Source organism: Magnolia sinica, chromosome 3 (assembly GCF_029962835.1).
Source record: "Magnolia sinica isolate HGM2019 chromosome 3, MsV1, whole genome shotgun sequence".
NCBI lineage: Eukaryota > Viridiplantae > Streptophyta > Magnoliopsida > Magnoliales > Magnoliaceae > Magnolia > Magnolia sinica.
In genome coordinates, this window is record NC_080575.1 from 101,556,255 (window position 1) to 101,581,986 (window position 25,732).

The 25,732-nt window shown below is 38.3% G+C and overlaps 1 protein-coding gene across 2 annotated transcripts in view; it reads left to right on the forward strand.

Moving 5' to 3' along the window:
• The window catches only part of LOC131240448 (beta-glucosidase 18-like), a 223,608-nt gene that overhangs the window by 33,268 nt on the left and 164,608 nt on the right, over positions 1-25,732 (forward strand). The gene's annotated exons all lie outside the window — the stretch shown is intronic.

The window sequence follows — 25,732 nt, forward strand, 5'->3', positions numbered from 1 at the left end:
GAATTTAAATCTGAAAAACCCTAATTGAAAATCGAAATTCCAATTTGAAAAAACTGGTTTCAGGGTTTTCGAAATTCAAATCCCTAATCTGAACATTTCAGGATTCAGGGATTCGAAAATCCCTGATCACAACTGTTTCAGGAATTCGTAAATTCCTGATGTGATCAGATGTGGCTGGATGTGATCATCTATGCCTATGCACAGATAGCTCTGATACCAACTGTGGGACTTAATCTATATGCGGAATAGGCCCACGGATCTGTCTGTGCATGGGACATGGCGATCAGGGGTTCAGATAGCTTACCTAGCTGAGACACCGCCATGGTAGCCGGATAAGAACACCAGAATACCAGAATTCCTTTAGAGCTTAGGATCTTCCTCTCCTTCACACCCTTTCTGCAAATCAGTAGATGGGACTCGAATTTTTGCTGTGGTGTAGGATTGGGGACCCAGCTCTCTTTTATAGAGTCTGTGGAGAGGGAGTTTGAAACCCATCACAACTCTCTCTCCCATGCTCCACGTTGTAGCATCCTAGTTCAACTGAAACTGCTGTCTGCGTAAGACAGCTATAGCATTCCAGCCTTAGTACGCAGAGCTGCGCAGATAGACTGCGCAGCGCATCACCTCAAGTGGGGCCCACTGGTCTACTCAATCATCCAGTCCAACTGTATAATAATCCAGACCATTTATCAGTGAGGCCCACTAAATAGAGTTCTTACAGTACATATATAGATGCACAAATTCATCTAAGAGGTGCATTTAAAAAAAAATAAATCAGCTTGGGTATTTCTTGGGTATTTCCTTGGATTTCCTTACTAACAACTTGTAATATTACAAAGCTCACTTGCATCTAGTCAACTATTAGTGAAAGAGAAATCATCAAATTCAGCCAACTTAATAACTAATGAATAGCCAACTGTTGTTGAGGAGAAACACTAAGGAAATCTCCAATTGAAGATGAGCCCCAGCCAACAACTTTTGGCCAAAACAGAACTACTGAGCATACACACTCAAGAGAGAAAGAAAAGTAGAGAATGCATTGGCTCCTTACCTCTAGCTCAAACATCAACCTCTAAAGCTATATCGGCAAACAACTCCTGCTACAAGTTGAGTCACTGAGATTGAGATGCTAGTGCCTGCAAAGACAAAACAGATCAAACATGTCAATTTTCATTCCAGAAGAATATGCCCAAGCCAGAATCAACCATGGCATCATCTAAAAACCATAAAGATTCACCAATAGACAGCAAAATCCTAACCACTTCAATTCATAAAAAGTGGTTTGGGTGTCTGGAAAATATCCACTATGGAAATGAAAACCATAGGGACATGCAAATTCTTGCGTTTGGGCCCATGTAAATACTTGGAATTGGTTTCCTGTTGGAATCCATTGCCACCCTTTCATTATAGATCCACAAATGCCCTCTTTATCTCCTTGGAGAAAGTTTTAAAACGATAAAAATGAAAAGGATATTTCAGTGGAGTGGCTATGCAATACAAGTTTGAAAAGTGCCAAATAGAACATCTTATGTGACAGGTGAAACTTAAATAATGCACAAATGTGCCACAGTGACCAATGTTACATCAGTAACTATTATAACAGAAATGGCATAGTCAATTGTGCTTCCAACCATATATTAACTTTATTTTTAAAATCTTCAACCTCCATCAGTTAAGTTAATCAATGCTTCTGAATTTAAATGATGAAAGAATAAATGCTAACAACTTCAAAGTTCTTACATAAGGTAGGGATTATCAGCCAATATTCAGAGTTTCTTACAGGCAATTCACAAATCAATTATAGACCAACAACTATCTTTGAATTCAAATACTGCAGATAAGAATTTGACAATTTCTGTATTAAGAAAGGGCAGTAGAAAATAAAGATTTGACCGCATGATGGGTTCCTTTTTTTCTGTGTTTGGCCAAAAAAAAAAAATTTCAAAACAAAACAAAACAAAACCAAAAACAAAAAATAAAAACCCGGATTAAAATGGTGTTACCTGATACTGAGCTATAACATTTTCCTGAGAATCTACATACATATGAACTTGCAGAAAGCAAGCAACAAGAAACATTCTACATAAATGCATTTGTACATCATTGCTCTTTAGTTTCGTATGCAAAAAAAAAAAAAAAACTAACCTTTCTCAGGAAATCTGTCATCTCTGCCTTGCGTTGATGGAGAAAATAACCTTGAAATACATAATTTAGTTAATAGGAAAGATCAAATTGTAGACCGGCAATGATCAAATTGTAATTACATTCCCAGTATTTATGATGCAGAAACATTTGTAAAGATCAAATTGTAGATGAAATGATGCAGCAACTAGAGACATACATATGCAACTCGAGGAAGTCCATCGATCAGATACAGATAGCTGTGATTGTTCAACAGTGTAGATTTCTGATCTGTTGAACATTAACATTGGGATCCACCAAATGAATGATCTGTATCATCATCATTAACGCAAAATATCCCCATCTGTACAGACTATTGGCCTCGAATGAAAATTCTGTTAATTCGGTCGAAGTTGGTATAAAAGCTTAGAAATTACTTACAAATTGCACATGTGGCATATAATTGTAAATTTGTAATAGAAGTTTTGTCATTTGATACAATAACTTCTAAGTCAAAATATGTAACAAAGATGTACTAAGAAGGGTGAATTAAGTCCCAGATGGGCCAAAGAAAAAGCCGGAATTAGAGGGTCCTAGTGCACATGTGGCAATGCCTTCCTGTCTTCCCAAATCTTTACCCGTTGCAAACCAATAAATCAAGATGATACTTGAAGGTTCCTAATCATATAGAATATGTCAAAAATGGCAAGACATAAACCCATTCAAACCAGTTTTTACCAGAAACGTTATTAACAGTTGGCTAAACAGTTATTAACTGGCTGTTTAACCAGTTTTAACTGGCAGTTTACAAATTGAATTATAAGTAAGATTACAAAGACTGCGATGGTCAAAAGCAGTTTGAATTGGTTGTGATTACTTACATCCCCTGTTTGTTGTGTGGTCCAGTTTTTAAGACAGCAAACTACTTTTTTTTTTTTTAATGTCAATGTCAGTCTCAATCAACATGAATTGGAAGAAAAAGTAGTCTGGATCAGGGATATGATTGCTATACATATACAGATAAAACTACCACTCAAATGTATCCAAAACAGGGGCAAGTATCAACTATCCTCCACCTACAAACATGAAAGGACCTATTATCATCCACCATTTTACTAACAAGGCGATATTGGAAGTTTGAAACTGATAGCTCCAGGCAGAAGGGGTCCTTGACTCTTAGAGATTCCATAAGAACATCCTAGGAAACAACACAAGTTGCCATTTTATGCAATTTGAGTCATTAATATAACATTAATGAGTCTTAATAGAAAGAATACAAGGACATCTTCTCAAGCAATTAAGTTGTTGAGCATGAGATTTCATAATAGTAACAAATTAGTTGCAGGTGACAAATACTTGGAAAGTACATACAGTAAAAACAACATTTTACAAACAAACAAAAAAATATATATATATTTCCTTAAATTTTCCTCAAAGTCAAGTAGGAATAAAAGGTAAGTAATCCAAAGTATTTTGATGTTTGAAATGCTTATACTTCTTGAATCACAATTATTTCTTTAATTTTAAGAGCATATATCTAGTGCATTAAAATATATGAAAAGCATTCTAATATGGAAGGAATTACCTCTCAAAAAAGAATAATTGGAAGGAATACAGAACTGGAATCTCTGGATATTGGAGTACTTGAGTAAAAGTAGTATGTGTACATATTCAAACAAACTAACCTCACAAATTTCTCCTCTTGATGATACATAACTCTAGCTCGTTTACCTTATAAGGTCCAATATGGTGAGGCAACCTTGGAACTATCAAAGACAATAAAGGTATTCCAAGCAATAGATGTATTCAGTGATCATTCAAAAGTTCAACTGCCAACCCTTGAGAAAGATTAACCTCAAATGTACAACTTCCCACCTAAATAATCTATCTGTAAGCGAATACTTGGTTCATATCATTTGTGACCACTCAGCAGCTCTTCAACAGAGTTTAAGATCAAATGTCGTTTTTAGTTGGTTCATACTTGGGCTATCTGTAAGCGCATACTTGGTTCATATCATGCGACCTTAGCATGTGTGACCACTCATCAGCTCTTCAACAGTGACCTAAATAATCTAACATGGTTTAGTCCAACAAAACTATGCTGATTGAACATCCTAACCATTGAAATGGTGTAAATCATTGGTAACCATCAATAGGCAAGTTAGATGTTTAAGATCAAATAATTAATGTGATATTTAGGGACAACTCCATCAACAATAGGGCCAACCACCCAAGATTTGGATAGTCTCTAGATTGCCAAATATGACTGTCATATGTATAGTCAATGAGTGATGACACTTAAAACTAGAATATGTAGCAAGAGAAAAACCATAAGACGAATGGAACTCACCTAGCTCTTGGTGAAACCCAACGAACAACCTACTTCCCAATGCCACGAGCTCCTTGAATTTTGTAATCCTGTGATAGATGGGCATTTTCTTACTCACGGCATTCAACAAACAAATGACATGATTGCATAAGATTAAGAAGGGAAAAAGATTAAAAAAAAATTTTAAAAAAAAAAAAAAAAACACACACCAGATGGAAATGGTTTATGCATCACAGATATGTCCAAAATAACCCAAAATCGCAAAGCAGATATTGACTTGTATCTGACTAATCTCATCAACAAAAGTTTCCAATCTAACAAATAGATGTTCAAACCTGGTACAGTTGATTGCTTTTAAAAGCAACCCATGTATCTTATGCTTGTGGGATGTAGAATCCGTGGACTTCCATATGTACCAATTTTTCTTTTCATTTATGAATAGTCTCCTACCAAGAATATTCCACTTTCTTATAAATCTGTCAACAATCAACAGAGTTACTTACCTCACAGCAGGTTTTTTTTTTTTTGCTGGATACCTTCATTTACAAGTTACAACCGAGCCGAAACATTACAAAAACCACCACATCCAAAAGCATTTTCTCCACCCTTCCACCAGCCAAAAGCACTATGAAAACCACATCACATAGATGAGGCCTGATGCCTTATTCGATGCCAGCCATCCCTGTCTAAGCCAGCACATCAACCGTTGATGCTAAGGCTTGGAATAGGGCTACCACTGCTAGGATGATGGACATCCTTCCAGCTGGATGAAGGCTTTTGTCGGTAGCCTAGCTATGGAAATTCGCTGAGACGATCTGCTATCAATACATCTTACCCAAGCCTACTCATAAGAGCCTGAACCTTAAGACCCAGCCATCAGACACAACACCTCTACACTAATCCACAATTAGGGAATCGACACTAAAATCCCTAATTAGGGATTCGAAACTCAAAAATTCCCAATACACAAATCATTGCACAATGTTACTTGAAGGATTAAAAAATGTTTAAAAAAATGCCCAAATTGATATGAATAGATAAGGGGAGAGAGAGAGAGAGAGAGAGAGAGAGAGAGAGAGAGAGAGAGATACCTGATGTTGCAGCAGAACGCTCCGTGATGTGCGGTAGATCGAGCGGAGAGAGAGATACCTGATGTTGCAGCAGAGGGCCGAGGAGAGAGAGAGAGAGAGAGGACTAGGGTTTTGAGAGAGAGATAGAGAGATAGGGAGAGTGAGCGGAGAGGGAAAGGGTGAGGGAGAGGCAGAGAGAGGGAGGGAGGGAGAGGGAGAGGGAGAGCGCGCGCGAGAGAGAGAGAGGGCCGGAGATGGAGAAGGAGAGGCAGAGGGAGGGAGCGATAGAGAGGGAGAGAGGGCAAGAGGGACAGGGAGCGGCAGAGAGAGGGAGAGAGAGTCGCGTTAGAGAGGGAAACGGATTGGCTACTCGTGCTGACACCGGCGCCAAGGGCTGGTGGTCGGTGCTCTGTGGGCCCCACCATGATGTATGTGTTTCATCCCTACCGTCCATCTATTTTTCCATATCATTTTATGGTATGAGGAAAAAACTGAGATATATCCCAATCTCAATTGGACCACATTATAGGAAACAGTGTTGAATGAGCGTCGACCATTAAAAACCTTTTGGGGGCCATATAAAGTTTTGGATCAATCCGATATTTCTTTTTCCCTTCATCTGGGCCTATATGACCTAATCAACAGATTGGATGTCAAATAAAAAGTACAGTGGGCCTTAGGAGGGTTTTAATGGTGGATATCCAATCACTATTGTTTTCATGTGGTGTGGTCCACCTGAGATTTATATCCCTCTCATTTTTGGTATCAAGCCCTAATATGATATTTAAAATGGATGGATAACATGGATGAAACACATACATCATGGTGGGACCCATAGAGCATCGACCACCAGCCACAGGTATGATGTCAGGGGCATAGCCAATCCGTTTCCCTCTTGGACGCCATACGGTGATGACACCAAGTTTTATGGGCCCGACTATGATGTATTTGTTATATCCACACCGTCCATCCATTTTGAGATATCATTTTAAGTCATAAGCCAAAGAATGAGGTAGATAAAAATCTGTAGCGGACCCCACCACGGAAAACAATGGGGAGAGTGATTCTCACCGTTGAAACTATCTTAAGGTCCATCGTAATGTTTATTTGAAATCCGACCTATTGAAAAGGTAAATATGAAGAGAGTTGTAATCTTCTTTAGATTGATACCTGGCCACTGAAACTACAATTGTCTTATGTTATATAAATTCATTGGACTTCATTTTTAGCATTGCTTTCAAAAGGTAATTGCTTGTGAGAGAACCTCATGTTATTCATGTGCTTTATCCTCAGCCGTCTATCGGCACGATGTCTCCTTCGCTAGGTATGGATTCCCAAGATTGGTAACAGATTGGGTTGGCCCGTTGGATTTCATCGGGCTTACAACAGAAGAACCGGTCCAAAATCTAAAACCGCATTGAGTCGTTTTTCTGTTTGAATCCGGGTTATGAATAGATTGGATGGGAAAAAAATGTTATAGTGGGCCCTACAAAATTTTTAATGGTGAAAATAATCATCCCCTACTGGTATTTGTGGTGTGGTCCATTTAATTTTGGGATATTATTCATTTTGTTGGATAATTCTCTAAAATGATATCATAAACTTAGTTGGGCCCACCGTGAATGTATTTGTCTTTTCCACTCCGTCCATCCATGTTTTCAAATCATTTTAGTGGTTCAGCCCAAAATTGAGGTATATCTAAAGCTCAAGTTGATCATACCATAGGAAATTGTGGCAATAATGTTTCCACACTATCAATCCCCTCTCTGTAGTCCACGTGAGCCTTGGACCCGTCCCATTTTTTGATTAATATCTTAAAACAATCCGAGAAAAGCGTTAAGCGGTATGAAGAAAGTCAATCCATGACTCGGGTGCGCCAAGAGCTTAAAAATAAACTCAAACTAAATCCACAACTTAGGTGGGCCACACCACATAATATAGTGGAGAGGGGTAACATTCATAATCATATATTGGGCCCACCTAAATGTGATTCCAAATCCAGCCCATTCACCCAGTGCTTTTATATTTTTTAGGATATCTTCACATAGTTTTAGATGGTATGGTCCACCTGAGTTTCATATACGGATGATTGGGTCCACTCGAACTTTGAATCTCCCTCATACTTTGGCTCAATCACAAGAAGTTTTTAATGTTGGATATTCAATCAACACCATTTCATGCGGTGTGGTCCAAATGCTTGGATGAATAGGAAAAACAAATTTCATATTGATCCAAAACTTTTGTGATCCCCAGAAGGGTTTCAACGCACATTGCGTCCTACTCTGTCGTATCCGGTTACCAATGACATAGTGAATGTATTTGGTTTATCCACACTGTCAATCCATTTTTCCAGATCATTTTAGTGGTTGAGCCCAAAATTAAAGCATATCCAAAGCTCAAGTGGACCATATCACTGGAAACAGTGGGAATAATAATTTCCATCCAACCTGTTCAATAGATCACAAATACATGGATGAAGGGAAAACTAAAATATCAACTTGATCCAAAACTTCAGTGGCCTCCCAAAATTTTTCAATGGTAGACGTTCAATTTATACTATTTCTTATGATGTGGTCCACTTCAGATTTTTATAAGCTTCATTTTTGAGCTTATATAATAAAATTATATGTTAAAATAGATGAATGGAGTGGATAAAATGAATAAATCATGGTGGCCCCACAGGATTTACTGAGTACGCTTGGGAACGGATTGACTACTCCCCTAACCGAGCCAATGGCCGGTGGTCGGTGCTTTGTGGCCCCTACCATGATGTATGTGTTTCATCCATGCTGTCCATATATTTTTACAGATAATTTTACACTATGAGACCAAAAATGAGATATATCCAAATCTCAAGTGGACCACATTACAGGAAACAGTGTTGAATGAGGGTCGACCATTAAAAACATTTTGGTAGCCATAAAAGCTCTGGATCAAGCTGATTTTTGTTTTTTCCCTTCATCTAATCCTGTATGACCAAATCAACAGATTGGATGTCAAATAAACAGTGCAGTGGGCCTGAGGAGGATTTTAATGGCGGATATCCAATCACTATTGTTCTCATGCAGTGTGGACCATCTGAGATTTATATCCCTCTAAGTTTTGGCATAGAGCTCTAAAATGATCTTTAAAAATGGATGAACGGAATGGATGAAATACATACATCATGGTAGGGCCCACAGAGCACCGTCCATGGTCCCGCCCAAAATTGGGCGCGCGCTCAAAATAGAGCCGCGCCCAATCTCCCCCCATTTCTCATGGTCCCGCCCTTCCTCTGCCCCTCTCTCTCTCTCTCTCTCTCGCCGTCCAGGTCCCAGACACCCCTAGCCCGGAGGTCGTGCGTCGCCCTCCTTCCGATGACGATCTGACCTCTCTCTCTCTCTCTCTCTCTCTCTCTCTCTCTCTCTTTCTCTCTCTTCCTCACTTGCATCATCTCCAGATCTGGTAATTGGATTTGGGGTTTCAATTCGGAATCCCCAAATCACAAAATTTTGGATTCGCATCCCCAAATTGGGTAATTAGGGTTTCCAGTTCTGGTTTTGAAATAGACCTGATTCGAATTTTAATGATAGCAGGATCCATGATTCATGCAAGGTTTGTGTCTCCTCAAGTTCAAATTTCTAACAATATTAGTGGTAAAGGTGGGTTGCATTTCACATACATTCATACACTAAGTGGTTACAGATAGAAGGATATCTTCCTTTGCTAAAAAAAAAGTTTCTTTTCTTCCTTTTATTATTTATTATTATTATTATTATTATTTTTGTTCTGTTTTATGTTGGTAGAGAAGAGGTGCTGAAAATGGCTTTCATTTTCATTTTCTTTTCTTCATGTTTTTGTTGGACTTTTTATCTCACTTCATCCGTTTGGGTTACGTTTGTGTTGATGAAAACGGAGGCCATCTTTCTTATTACTCCATCTTGGCTAAAGGGACAATCAAATAAGTTAAGTGTATGCGCTTAAGTGCTCTTTTAGAATCAAATATGCTCCCCGACTGCGTGTTTAAACATGATGATGTGGATTCACATGTGAATTTCAAATTGTAACCTTTTGTTGCTAGAGATAATCTACTGTTTGTGTTGCGATCCTTGAAGATGAGGACAACTGAAATGAATTTGAATGCTATTTTTCTTTCATAAATTTTTTTTTTTCCAAAAAGAGCTTTCTTTAAGCATTTTGTTGATGAGGAACAGTATGATTTGTGACCAGTGGATTTGTAGAATTTCTATAGGTTTTCAATTCCGACAAGTGGGGCTCATGGTTTGGTAATCTAGACTATTGGTCTATGCTCCCAACTATACTCAATAGGACAATCTTAGCTTTTCCATTTCAAGGCTGACAGTTAGTTAAGAAGAGAAATACACAACACTCTACATTCAACTTAAAGAAAAATTGCAAGATTGGTTCAATCTGGGAGATTCTTAGGGCATGTTCCATTAACATCAATGGCTGGGCCTTGGATTACCGAACCATGGGGCCAACCTATTAGAATTGAGATCCCATGTATACTGTGTAAAGACTTGGGTCATTAATCATATAATTACTCTGCATTAAATGTCTTGTAGTTGCCAATGCACATATATTATGTATAATGGAACCTATGTCTATAAGATGTCTAGTATTGTTTAACTCTACTGTCTATCCTATCTTAATTTGCAGCTCTATGGTTTTGCATATAGAGGGCCTTTTGGTCACTTTCTGCACAAGCTGATGGATGTTATTTTCAAGGGAAGGAAGGGCAATGCAACTGTTGATCTGAGATCAGGAACATTCATTTTAGTTTCAAATCTACTGTCACATTGACCTGCTTTGTTCTGTTCTCATCTGCATTCCATAGATCTTCTTTTTCATTTATTTATTCTATCTGCATTGTGGTTTTGATGAACATATTTTATTGTAAGGAACCTGCATGTATACATCTCCACATGCATTTGATGGAGAAAGGACAAAAGAACAACTTTTTTATATCCTTCTGTTTCATGGTGTGTGATAAATAATACCTTGCTCTCTCTTTGTTTGATTTTGAAATGTGACTAACATGGAACTTCCCTATTGTGTGTGGATTTTGTACATGTGTGGGCCATGGTTTGGTGATCCATGCCATTGAACAAGTGTCTCTCATCATCAATGGACTATGCCCAAAAAATCTTCTCGGTCAAACAACGCTAATCATTTATTTACTTGCATACAAATACATGGGTAAGTGTGCTAAAATACCACATTTAAGGGCAAAGGGCCAAAGATTACTGGAAGGCTAGCATCCTCCAATTTGGAAGATTTTGGGGGCATGGTCCATCTTTGATGGGGCCGTGGTATTAATGGCTTGGATAAGCTAGCCTGGCAAACGTCATGCCTGACAGTGAAGTTCCATGTTAGTCACTAACAGAGAAGGAACTTGGACTCTGAAATGCAATTACCATTTTTTTCTTGGAAGGGAAGGAATATTACAGAATGACTGCAATACAAAAGAAGAAGAAGAAGAAGAAGAAGAAGAAGAAGAAGAGAATGCAGGTTTCAATGAAATATGACTTTGTGCAGTCTTTGAATGTTGAAACTTACAGGGTTTCACTTGGGATCAATTGGATTGTATGGCCTTGCATTTCTGTTTCTCCCAATTGCACGAGGATCAATTCTTCTCCGCCTCATAAATGTCCCTTTTGAGAATGTAACAAGGTACCACATTTGGTTGGCACATGTCACAATGGGGATCTTCACATTGCCAATATGGTTAGGAGATTTTCAGTAGGTGGGCCACATTGTTTAAAACTTATGGCCTAAAAAATTAGGTTGTTTTACTGCTAGGGATGCCACAATATGGTAATCACAGGACTCAAGAAAATGGTTTAATAAAAATCCTAGGAAGAAAATGAAAATCAAAGAAATGATGATCTTGTCATGGAAATACAAGAACTTACAATCACATATTATGTTTTTCCTCTCCCAAAATGGCTTTGAGGCAAATGCAGACTGTTTCTCTTGTAATGTTTTCCTTTTGCCTGCCAACAGATGTTATCATGTATTTATTTCCAAGTGGATAAAATAAAAAATTTGATTTCCTGGTTTGTGTCCTTTATATATGTGGACATACTAGTGCATCTTTCCCACATGGTAGTGAAGCAACCATTTATGGAAAAATTGAAATCCATCATAATTTGAAATAAATAAATCAATGTTGGCCAAAAAAGATTGAAAATTAAATAATTTTGACATTCTTGTGTCGTTTGTACTATTTAGGTACCAATTCTCTTGGAGGCTTATATTGGGGTTTTTGCCCAAATGTATCTTTGGTTCACATTTTACTTTTAAGTCATCCAATTTTTTATTTTTTATTTTTTTGAATAAGAATTTTAGGCTGAAGGTCAGTTTGATAGATATCTACAATAGTATTTTAATTGCTTGAGATCTAATTAGGAGATTTGCCTTCCATCCAGGTGGGCCACAACTCTATAAGTCACATTGGAGAATCTCCTTCTGATCAACTGGAGGAAAATCTTAACTATTTATTTTTATAAGCTGGCTTATTGTCATTTGGTCATGTTTCTATTCTTAATAACTTCTCTGAACTCTGATCAGGTACACGAATCCTTGACTTCAGGTCCTTCTCATGCTATTGACATAACAAGGGAGGTACACATTTTCCTTAAAAGTATGATACGTGAGCCTAGTTCATTTTTGTCAAATTCCATGTATGATAGTGATGTTAATTTTTTATTTTTGTATTACCATTTTACATTTGAACCATGACCATATGCAATATGAGGTGTGGGGAGGCTCATGAGGTTCCTGGGAGATCTTTCTCAGTTGTCTCTAGCATCCCTGGATTAAGATGAGAAAATGACCTTTGTATGCAAGGTTGGTCATCTTGTGCACAATGTGTTTCAATCATTTACTTTGTGCTTTCACAAAAATTGGACACATGCCATGATGGTTTGTGATCTGAATTTTTGGTGAGGAAACTTGTTTGACAGTCATGTTGAAGGTGATACTTTTGTCCTTCTGTATTATATGTATGCAAACTGATGCTTGATGTAGAAATCTGGCCCTTTTGAACCTTCCCTAATTGCATAAGTGGCTGAACCAGCTTTGTATGTTACACATAATTTGTCATCCACTAGTTTCTGTAAATGACGATAAGAGGATTGATCTTAACAGTATGGTCATCATGCACATAGACAGAAAATGCTTGCAATGAATTTTTATGAGTACTAGGTAGCCTATTAATGAAAACAATGTCTCCTTCCATAATACGTCTGTTTATGATTTGACCAACTTTCAAATATGTATGTCCTTTTGAACCTTCCCTAATTGTGATGGGCCCCATAGCCTGCGACACTACGTACTATCATCCTGACTTCACACTCCAGCATGGTCATTCCATTCACACTGCATATTGCATTACATTCACGGCATATGACATTTTGGGTTACCTGTGTTTTTGCATTTATATGGTTTAGTACGACATCTGATATTTGACTCTTTATGACTCCTCATTTGTATAATTGATATATATCGTGTATTCTGATATTGTTCCTCATTTGTATAGTTGATATATATTGCATATTCTGATATTGTTTGACTCATGGACTTGTCAGTATTTTCGCTTACTCTGATAACGTATGATTCATGACTTTGCGCCTATTTTGACATTATATGATTATGACATTGTGTTGAATACTTGGTACTTATCTTGTGCACACACGTACACCACCCTTTAAGCTTTCTATAAGCTTATGCACGATAGATGCGTGCAAGTGATGTTAGGTTGCAGCAGTGTTGAGTTTGGAGCGTGTAACGGTTATCTGGAGCTTGATTTTTGGTTTATGTATTTCCCTTTCAGCATTGTACTCAACTGTTTATATTAGTGGATATGTGATGATAATGTTGCCTTTATGATTTCGGTATACTTGTGGTTATGCTTATTATAAAATAAATGTATATAAAAAAAAATCCTCCTTATAGGATCCCAGGATCGGAATCTGGTGTATATGCGCTGGGAGCCAAGAATGGAATACTATAGAGGTTGTCGACACCGGATTCAGTGATCGAGAATTTTGTGAGCCCAGTTTCTGAGTTTAGGGTGTGACAGAATAAGTCTTTCAAACAGTTAACTAATTCTCAAAATGTGAGAGACTAGGTCTTTCAAACAGTTGACCCAGCTCACAAAGGATCATTCGAACAATACATTGATCTTTCAAACATGTAACTAATCACTCGATAACGCCTGCGTGCAATGGATGCATGATTAATACAACCTTTATTAATCAGAATTCACAAATAGCCCATTTGTACATAGCTTTTTCAACTAATAATTAGCCTTAATGCAACAAGCAGGCTTTACCATCTTGGCATATGAGTCCAATAATGAGTTCCTTCCAACAAAAGCCAACTAGGGAAGCCAACAGGTCATAAATGGGATTTCACCCAACATAAGCTAACAAGGCACAATGATACGCTCAGATGGTAAGTCCGCAACCAAATCCCATTTAATCAAAATATGAGATGACTAATAGTTTACGGTACAATCTCATATATGTGCGACAATTATATAAATCACAAACGAGATTGCCCGGTTGTATAAGTCAATCAACAATCGCCCATAATCTCTATGGATATCACAAGTAGGGTCCGATTATTGAGATTCATGATTCCAAATATCTTAGCATGCAATACGGGGACTTATACTAAAGCATACCATAATTACATGTCCAAGAAAACCTTACGAGGCAAGTGGCAGATTCAAACAAATTCAAGCATGTTAGAGATTGCGTGTGTGTGATCCAAGCTAAGCATTAGGCTAAACATGTTATGTGATCATATACATGATTCTAAATATATTATGGATTTTAACAAGGAGTTAGTTATGAATTCTAGCAATTCATCCTAAATTTAATGTATGCGAGATGGATTACAAGGGTTATAGCATGATTATTGAATGTTGAGACTATTGAAAGACTAAAAAAATGTCACCAAAAAGCTTGAAACATAGGATCTCACCTTAGAGTAAAAAATCTCTCGATTCCAATGTAGCTCATGTGCAGAAAATTTGGAGAAATGCTTCAAATCTTAATTCATTAACAATTTCACTGTTAATAACTTGGATTCTAACTTAATTAAGCTTTCAACAAGGAAAGAAGGGTTTTACCTAACCTGATTCGAGCAAAACTTAACTCAATTCGACGAGTGGGGCTCGAGATCGATGCCCAACCGATGCCCACACGAAGCCAAACTCGATCACAACTAGTGAACGAGAGCAGGCCACCACAAATTGTTTGCGATGGCTACCAACTTAAGCATGAATAAACCTAGGGCTGAAAGTTGGGCGGGTTCAACCTGACCGACCCTTGACCGACCCGACATTGTGTTGGACTCAGGCAGGATATATTGGGTCCGATCTCAAGCTTGAGCTATACAAACACCAACCCAATAAAACTTGGGTTGGGCTCTGGTTGAGGTCTTGGGTTGCTCGACCCAACCCGAACTCGATCAATATATAAGTTACTTATAAATTATAATTGAGTGTGGATCGTTTTTGTCGAAGGCACACTAGTGATGTCGGGTCTCATTTGTCCACATCATTTCCAAGGACTCAAGCTAACAAGATATGCTGGATTTCTCTCTCCCAAATAGATTGCGTGCTATGCTACATGACTTTTAAATGAGTAGTTGTCCTATATTTTAGCTTTTTTTTTTTTTTTTTTTAAAGAAAAAAATGAAGTTCTTTATGATGAATAATCACATATATAATTAATAAAATTATAGATACAAAAAATAGGTCTTATATTGAAATATAATAAACTAATATAATAACGAAAATATTAGCACTTATACACCCAAGTCCCGACCAACCCGATCAACCCGACCGAGCCTGCTTGGGTTGGGCTTGGGTTGAGAATTCCCAACCCGAGATTGGGTTGGGTTGGGTTAGGGTTGAGGTATAGGAACCTTGGGTTGGGTTAGGGTTGAGCACCATTCACCTCCTCTCTATGACTTAATGATAATTATAAGTTCCTTCAATCTTCTGTATACAACGTGTGGTGTCATGTTAGACTATTTATACAATTTCATATAAGATATGTTCAGGTAAGACGAAGTTGAGTTAAGCCTAGCCCAGCCTGAAAATTGATCTGCCCATTGGCGTCAATGCCCCGCTGAGAAGCCAGATCTAGCTGGTTCGGCCAAAAAGCCCATGCATCACTTTTGGGTAGCTTTTAAGAGCACGCTTCTCTCATTGAGTAAAAGAAAGCAGATTTGTCATTTTCTGGTCAGATGGTGCTGTCCTTACCGTGGCCACCTTGATTCATGTATTCTGTATCTACACCGTTCATCCATTTTTCCATATCATTTTAGGAATTAACAGATCTAATTATCATGCCAGTTTTGAGAATTAGGTGCATGCCCCATTAATCTTAAAAGTTGTTAATCCAACTCTTGGGAATTAAGCAATAAATGGGCCTATCAATCTTCAAATTGGTTGATTCCAAGGCCCTAAGTTGTCAATCCCAGCTTTTGGGAATTGGAAGCTGAAGGTGGGTGCATCAATGTTGGAATTGCTCACTACTTGAAGAGCATATTCCTAGATTGGCTAACCAATGCAAGAATCCAAATGCATGTTATTATGCAATGCATTCAGGTTCATTTTGGGAATTTTCAACTAGCAATAGAAAATGTTTTAAATAATGTTAATGTTGGTGAAGGGGCATTTTGGAGAATCGATTGCATAAATACTGAATTAGTTAAAATATCATAAAATTTCATGATAATGTGCTACAACCAAACATTACCATAAACAAATAGGCATTCTATGGGATACTTTTGCAAGCGCTTGCACCACTCGCTGTTACATAGTTATTTATTTATTTATTTTATTTTTAAGCCATTGGATGCAACCAACAATTGAAAATGCCTTGTACCACAAGGATAGATGCAAATGTGCCAGAGCCTGGTGGTTCTAATATAAAATAATGTAGTGGATGCATGGATAAAAGAAAAGATCCTATTATGAGTAGCTCTTGTATCCATGGAGATTTTTTTTCTTCTTAAAAACAAGAAATATGATTAATATTATTCAGTGAAGTATTGATTATATAATGTATTGGGTGTGTTTATATAAGCAAAAGATCTTATATATAAATTTCAAATTTAACTCCAAAATAAGAAATAGTAAAAAGTACTAAAAATATTAAAAAGACATCTTATCCTATCAAAGTTGTGGCTGTTGTAAGTTACGCGTGTATTTAGGCTATTTATATATATATTTTGTTTCCAATCGAAAACGGCCAATCCCATTTCTACAATCCTACCCCTCAATTGACTTGATGTTTACCATTCCTACGTCAAGACACACATGGGTGGCAGTTCTCTGTGAGAATGATGACTAGTCTCTTTGCAAATATCTAGCATAAAGTTTATGAATTCAGGTGAATGCATGTGTATTTCATGAGAAGGTGTGCACGTATGCACCTTGAGAATGTATACACGTGTCACATACACTTTTTTCCGAAAATGACGGGTCGACCCAGCCCATCAGCTAAATGTATGTGCTAGGCTCATCCCAGCAAGCCCAACCTGATATGGTTAAATAAGTGAGACCGGGTTGCCATCATGTCAGGTTGAGGCCTGCCCAAGTAGCTATCGGGCCTCCAAATCAAGATGAGGCCCAGCTTATGGGTCCTTAGACTGCACAACTCCAACACAAAGTGGGCCTCATCAGGTCCGGATCCAACCAAGCCTGGCCCACCCAGAGCAGAGTATCTATGGTCCGGAAAAGCAGAAAAGACATTAGGAATGATTTATTTATTTTTTATGTTCTGTTTTGTAGATTGAAGGGGCCTACTTAGAAGGCAGCAAAAGTCTAAGCAATCGGGATGTTTTCTCTCATATACCAAGTTGGTTTTTTTTTTTTTTTTGCTTCTCCTTTCTCTCTTAATTCAGTTTTTTAGATATAGTAAAATACAATTTTAAAATTAAAATTTCATTGAATTTTCGTGTTCTAAATTCAAGAAAAATTGCGGATGGAAGTAATGGAAATGTTGTCGATGATCATTACTATCGTTACATGGTATATATTTTTTATTCCTTAAAAAAAAAATAAAAAAAATCTAACGGGTTCAATAGATTTCTTTGATATTAGAAGATATTGTTGGGGAACCATGGAAGCACGCAGAAACGAATCTAGTAATTCAAATTTTACGTGAAAAATCCCTTTGAGAAAAAAAATCTATCAGGTTCAATAGATTTCTTTGATATTAGAAGATATTGTTGGGGAACCATGGAAGCACGCAGAGACGAATCCAGTAATTCAAATTTTACGTGAAAAATCCTTTTGAGAAAAAACTACTGCACAAAGCAAAACAACAAATAATGCACTATGAAAATAGAAATTACAAGAGATAGAGTATTACCGATTCAAACAAGCATCGAATCCACTTCACAAGCCCTATATATGCCCTTGAGGCTCTTATGAATGAATTAGAAAGCCTTAGAACTCTTCTACCTCTCCCCAATCCTGATTACACCCGATATATAAAGTATCATAAATAGAATAAGAAACAAATCATGCACTATCGCAACTCTGCATGCACGCTCGATGGGACTTCGATAACATCGATCACCATTGAGGATCTGTCGATGACATCGAACACCTTCAATGACATTGAGTGGCAACACCAAAATATTTCAACAACCAACATGAATTTTTCATAGTTTTTTGATAGCATCGAGCACCCGTCAATGACATTAACCTCTGCTCGATGGCATCAATTGGTTTGTAGATGGCATCGACAGACCCTGTTAGTCACAGATTTAATACATCAACAACAATCTCTACCATGTTTTCAATCTTCATTCTTCATAGATTCTTATCTTCATATCTAATTTCACCTTACATCATTGCTCCACCATTGCTTTTCGTGCATACTCTATCTTCCATTTACTCCTTCGCCAAGCCCAGAGAAGTTGCACATAACTTGAACTTCTTTGCGGGAAACACATTTGTTAGCATGTCAGCCGGATTCACGTTCATGTGAATCTTCTCTAGAGTCATGCATCCTTTCTCAAGCACTTGTCAGATAAAATGATTATGCACATTAATATGTTTAGTACATAAGTGATAAACAGAATTCTTAGCCAAATTGATTACGTTTTTATTGTCACAATTAACTGGCACGACCTCCAGCTTTATTTATCATTCCCCTTAACCAAACACTTTACTCTTGAGAAATGTTTCACAAGAGGTTTGCTTAAGTTGCCGATAAAGGAAAAAAAAAAAAAAGAAACGAAAAGAAAAAGAAGTCTAAAATGAGTTTCTCTTATGTTTTACAAATGCATCACAAGTGTTTCAAAGAAATTTTGAAGTGCAAAATTATTACTTTTTCAAAATTGCCTTTCACAAACATTCCCCAAGGGAATGCATTTCAATTATGACAGAACATTTGAAATGCAAATCTGCCTTTTCTGAAATGCATTTCAGATGGCCCTAGGGTGTTTCCATCTACCATGGTCAAGATGAACTATTTCACATATGTAGGTTACAACTACCATCAAGAAACATGTTTTCCTGAATGGTGTGGATCTGTTACCAAAGAAATCAATCAGAAACCTATCCACATTTCACACAGCCAATTGATATTTAGTGCATTTCAAGGTCACACATTAACTAGACTTTATCATAAAACTACCCCAGGTGCCATTTTTTTAATTCTATATATTTCTTTATTTTTCCTTCTATTTTGAGAAACATGGTGGTGACTCAGCTGAGTCACCCCAACTCCAGTACAACTCATCTCAAGATCAAATGAGTTGCACCCTCAAGACCAAATGACTTGGTGCAAGTCTTAAAACCATGCAGACAATGGCTAACCAGCATAAGTCTGAGCCCAACCTCTCACTTATGGAGCCATGAACACAGAGCCCCTGCTAAAGCCAACAGGTACAGATCTCTCATTCTCCACAAGCACATCTTCAGATTTCAACAATACAATGTACGGATCTATGGCATGCATACAAGTTCCAATAGAATCAAGCTAGGAAACCTAACTGTACAAACAGATGAACAGATCTAGAAACATACATGCTTCAACAACCCAATTCTAATTCTACAGGTAGAGAAAGGATCTAATCGAGTCCAAAAGCATGAAAACCAGATCAGACATCAATCAATCACCAAAAATATGCAGAATTACACAATCTGGGTTAAAAAAGAGAACAAAAACCATCCAGCATCCAAGATTGAGAGAGACAGGGGTAAGATCTGATACCAATAGTGGGGATGGTGGTGACGATCTCTCCAAGCTTAAGCTTGTAAAGGATGGTTGTTTTACCGGCAGCATCAAGACCGACCATCAAAATCCTCATCTCCTTCTTTGCGAACAGACGGTTGAACAGCTTCGTAAATGTGAGCCCCATTTTCACCTACAATCCAAAGCTGGAAAAAGCAAAATATAGAGATGATCAGACCAAACAAAAGGAAAGAAAGAGATGGAAGACAGAATATCAGATCTGATTAGATCACTATAAATGAGAAGCAAACAAGAGAGAGAGAGAGAGAGAGAGAGAGAGAGAGAGAGAGAGAGAATGGGGTTTTTTTTTTCTGAGGAGTGGAGGGAAATGAAACGTTTCGTGGGAGGGGGAAAAGAAAAAGGCAGCGTGGATTCCGCATTTTTACATGCTACGGTCATTCTACTGTTTTAGACCGTAGCTAAAAGCCCTATGGACTGTAGCTATTATACCATCCTTTGTAGCCCCCTCCACGTTCGCAAGTCTGACCGTCCTAGACAGACGGTCTTGTCAAGGGCTTTGTGGGGTCCATCGTGATGCATTTGATATATCCACTCCGTTGATTAATTTTATAATTTTTTTATAAGAAATGATCCCAACATCTAGGCAAATTGAGGGTTCAATTGAACCACACCATCAATCAATGATAGGTATTAATCTCCATTGTTTCCTACCGTGTGGTCCACTTGAGCATTCGATCTACTTCATTTTTTAGACTCTTGCTCTGAAATTCTCTTTCAAAATAGATAGACCTATTAGATGGAGCACACATTTTAATGGGTCCCATAGAGTCCCTTATGGGGCTATCATAGGCTAATTAAATGTTTAGAAGTGATCCCTTTCAGCTACGGTTTATGGATCTTTTAGCTACGGTTTTAAGCCGTAGCAAGTTAGCTACGGTCTATATTCATAGCCAATAAAGTATAATCCGTAGCCAAAAACTATTAAAGTCTGCAGTGTTTGATCATTTTTTTGGTAGTGATCTATTTGATGGTTCCCGCTGCTCATGATCACAAAGAATCACTTTGGCCTGACCGTTGGCTGGTAGCCCTTGAAATATATTCTGAATGTAATGCACGGATCAAATCACATTTAGAAGATTGTTAAGATACCTGATGCAGGTTCCTTGCCAAGAAATTGGGATCCGTAAAAATTAGACTAATTTAATCATCATGTGGGCCACATGTGGAGGTTTTTGGTGGCTGTCCCATTGTTTCTGGTGTGACCCACTAGATCATTGCATAGGATTATTTTCGAGTTCATCATGGTCATCATCATTCCATTGAAGGCTGCCTCTCAAAGATCTAAATCATTGATCATGTTCAAGACTATCCTAACTGTAGGATTAGAGAAATGACTAGATTATTTCGGATGCCACAATAGTTAAGCGGATTGTCAGAAGTGGGCCATACACCTTAAGTCCCTAAGATCATGGGAGCAGATTAGTTGAGACTCCGGAGGTTGGAGAGACCCCTGACTGTGGAGCTCACAGTGATGTATGTGCCTTAAATACAGATGGACGGCGTGGATGTAGTCACAAACATAACAGTGGGCCCCACAGTTAGGGTCTCACTCACCTCGGTGGATCCGGGGTCTCAACTAATCCGCTCCCTGTGGGCCCAACATCGGGACGTGTTAGATGTACTAATTATGAGCACGTATGTGGATATGGGAATACGGATCATCTGTTCGCGTCAAGCAGCAAAATTGTGATAGATCGTGTGATTGTGTAATGCGTTGAATAATGCATCGCTGACTGAGATGGAAGAAATCACTATGCAAAGGTGGAAAAAGCAGGAAAGTCGTGGTTTTGGCAAACAGAGGATCCGGACGCGTGGATATGGCGTCCGCGTAAGAAAAATTAATCCAATGCCGGTAGATGGATGAGAGGTACATGTCAGAGAAGTAGTTGGTCTAACACGCGCCTGGTCGCGTGTCAAACTCCGTACTTCTACCGGAAAAAAAAACAAAACAGAAACTCGATGGCAGCAGGGGAGAAAAACAGAACCTACCAACTAAAACCGGCTGTCCTTCACGACCGTCCCCTTTCTCGTATCAAGCTCTCTCGACCGTTCAGAAAGGTTTCTAGAGATCGTTTGGCCTCCATCATGACTCAGGATCCAGCGTATGTCGCCAGCCACTGTGGCCTACATGCTGAGTGATCTGATGATCCGAACGTCCATGTTTTGGACTCTATTCCATACGAGTCACCACATTGTAACTGTTTCTATCTGTAGATGAATGTAGAATGACGAAAAGAAAAATTTTAATGGCTGTGATTCAACTCTAAAAATCAAAGATTGAGAACGTTACTTAAGCTTGATAATGGGATAATGGCTTATTTACAGTAGTAATGATAATATGGACGGTTCAGATTATTGGTTCATCTCAAATGTGGGCCCAAGTGGCTGGTATCACACGCAGGATTCTACATCCCACGGAGGCAAAACGAATTGAATGGTTGGTAAGATGTTGACGAAGGATGCTATCTGTGCACGGCTAATATTCACACGATTCCACGGGCAAGTGTAGCAGACACGGCCGACGGAAGCTGATTGGCTGGTGTACGTCACCCTGACAATATTGCTACTGTATTGACGTCAGCAAGTTCTGTGGGTCTGATAATGACGTATGTATTATATCCAAACCGATCATCCATTTCGCTAGCTCTTCTTAACGCTTTGGACGAAAAATATGACACTTATAACAATCAAGTGGACCACATTGAAAAAAGCCATGGGGGATTGGATGTCTACCATTGAAACCCTTTTTGGGTCACAAAAGTTTTGGATCAATATGAAATTTGTTTTTCCTCTTCATTCAGGTCTTTGTGACCTTATGAACAGATTGGATGGAAAATAAACATCATGGTGGGCCCTATGAATTTTTTAACTTTGAAAATCATTATCTCCGCCGCTATTTGTGGTGTGGTCCTGATGATCTTTGGATATGATTCAGTTTTTGGATAATACACTAAAATGATCTCTAAAAATAGATGAACGGGATAGATATGATAAATACTTTAGTATGGGGCCATGTAACTTTGATCTCCTTTGAACCGTTAGTACAACTTAGAGCTCGAGGAGCGTCGGTGCTCATCTTCACACACACGTACCTACAGCAGCTATATAGCTGGTGTGTAGTACACCAGCCAATCCGCTTCCACAGCCAACATTTGGACGGATGGGGATTGGCTGGTGTTCCTCACACCAGATATATAGCTGGTGTGTGGATGTCAGCAAGTACTGTATTATGTCCAAACCGCTCATCCATTTTGAGCTCGTATTAAGTCTTGGGCTGAAAAATAAGACATATACAAAGATCAAATAGTCTACACTGCAAAAACCAGTGGGGGGATTGAACCTCTACCATTGAAACCCTTTTGGGGGTCACAGAAGTTTCCGATCAATATGAAATTTGTTTTTCCTCTTCATCCATGTATTTGTGACCTTATTAATAGATTGGATGAAAAATAAACATTATAATGGGCCCTACAAAATTTTTAATGGTGAACATCACTATCCTCGCTCCTATTTTTGGTGTGGTCCATTTGAGATTTGGATATGATTCGTTTTTTGTATAATGCTCTAAAATGATCTCAACGAATGTATGAAAAGTGTGGATATTTTAAATACATCATTTTTGGGCCCATGTAACTTTGATCTCCTTTGAACCATTCGTACAACTCGGAGCTCGAGGAGCGTCGGCGCTCGACTTCGCACCACACGTATCTACACCAGCTATATAGCTGGTGTGTGGTACACCAGCCAATCTGCTTCCCATCTGGACTGCCTCTTTAGGTGGGGCCACCATGGATGCGGTCCCAAATCTGGCCATCTTAATTGATCATAACAGTAGTTACTTGGAATATGGTCCAAAAATGAGTGTGGTCCTTTTCTTCCTTCCGGTCATCTTGGCCACACGATATGACTGTCAGGTCCACCAGAGGAGCTGTTCGGATCTCCCCACGGGATGCCTATTTAAAAACGGGTCTAATACCGTTGGGTGCAGTTACATTAGGATATGGATGCTTGAGGATAAGAAACCCCCAAAATATAAGGATAGCGGGAATCTAGCAGCATTCCAAAATCTAAATTTCAAAAGCTTATTTTGAGATATGTACCTTTTCAGGTTCCCACCTACAACTTACAGGTGGTGAGCGGTAAGTGTCGGCGTCCCTCACAAAACAGTTGTAAACGATAAATAACATTGTAAAATCATGTTTCCCCGCGTATCCAAAAAGTAGGAAGACGTGTGCCCCACCATAATAAACATTGTAAACTCATGCTTAAAAATTATAAATTCATGTGGTGTGGCCCATCTGAGTTGTGAAATAATTTAATGTTTGGGTTGTCCATTCATCTCAATACAACGCATTTAATGACTGGACTAGATTTCATATACAGATCATGTTGGGCCCCACATGCAACCTGAAAGTTTCTATGATGGGGCATCTTATCGTCATTGCTCCCTTTGTTAACTTTGTTGTGGCCCAATTGCTTTTTATTTTACAATTATATTCTCTTCAATGTATCCTTTTTGGAATTCTCACGGGTATATTAGATGGCACATAATCATAATGGTGGGCCCTACACATTCAACTTATGAGAATTCACGCACGTTTTTTTACCGAGTGATCATTCCCCATTAAACTATTCAGGGAACGGTGTCTGGTCTCTTTAAAATTTAAGGCTGACTGGGTTAGGTGGATGTCAATGGGTTGACCATAGTTCGTGCACTGAGCCCTGGTTGGGTTTGGTGGGTGTCAATGGTTTGACCATAGTTAGGTGACCATCCATTGATCCCAACCCTCCAAGGGGGAAAAAAAACAAAAAAGCAACAATGGTAAATTCTAATCAATGGTTGATAATACTTGAATTCCATAAGTAAATGAAGTGTAGAGATTGTAAGTCAGTTATTACTAATGGGTTGTGTTGGTCATTGATCTAACTGTCGACATTTTGTAACCAATTGTTGACTGTTCATATGCCAAAAATATCCCAGATTGAAAAATTCCCGACCTTCCAAAAAAGTGGCCAACAAAGAAACCGTTGAGATATAGGCCAGCCAGATATCATATAGCTAGATGTCCAAATAAACACAATTATATTTATTTATTTGTATGGCCAGCCATAATGATCTTTATCATTTCAACGTTTTGGATCAATGAACCATAGGCTCCACATGTGTGAACTTAAAAACAGTACACACACAATCCAACTGCTTAACCTAAGCATGAAAAGTCATGGAAGTATAAATCTAAACCATCCAATTATTGTGGGTCCGATTGTGGATGAAGCATATATTTAAAATCACCATGATCTACCAATTGGTAACCATCCATTTATAGCTACCAGATGGAGGGTTAAAAGTAAAACAGTGATTGATCCAAATTTAAAGAGCAAATCAATGGTAAATATTGTCTGCGAATTGTAAGTCTCTGGTTATGCTTTATTCCATAGATGGTCAGAGATTTGGACGGTTTTAATTTCCATACAATCATGAGACGTGTATATTTGACGAGTCAAAGTCAATTTCTAAGTGATGCAAAACAAACATCGACTCTAATTCGCCCCCTTCCCACATTGCGCGGAAGGGGATTGCCAGATCGCTGGTGACTCAAAACTATTGCAGCCCTAAGAGGCAGCACCCTAGCCCTACTCAAGCAATTTGAGCTACTTTTTGGGGACCGCAATAGGCCACGTTTTCTACTGAATAGGCTAGCATAGACCAACCCATCACTTAGGTCCAAAGCCCAAGCCCAATCTCAAGCCCCGAAAACCTGACCCGACCTGAACTGTCTTCGCTCAAAAATTAATAAATCCCTATTTCCCACTTGAATATTCATAATCCATATGTTGATCAAGTAGACCATGCATACATTGATAAAAATAGACACCCAGTGAAATCAAGCCAACGGTCCTTGTTCAAAATACAT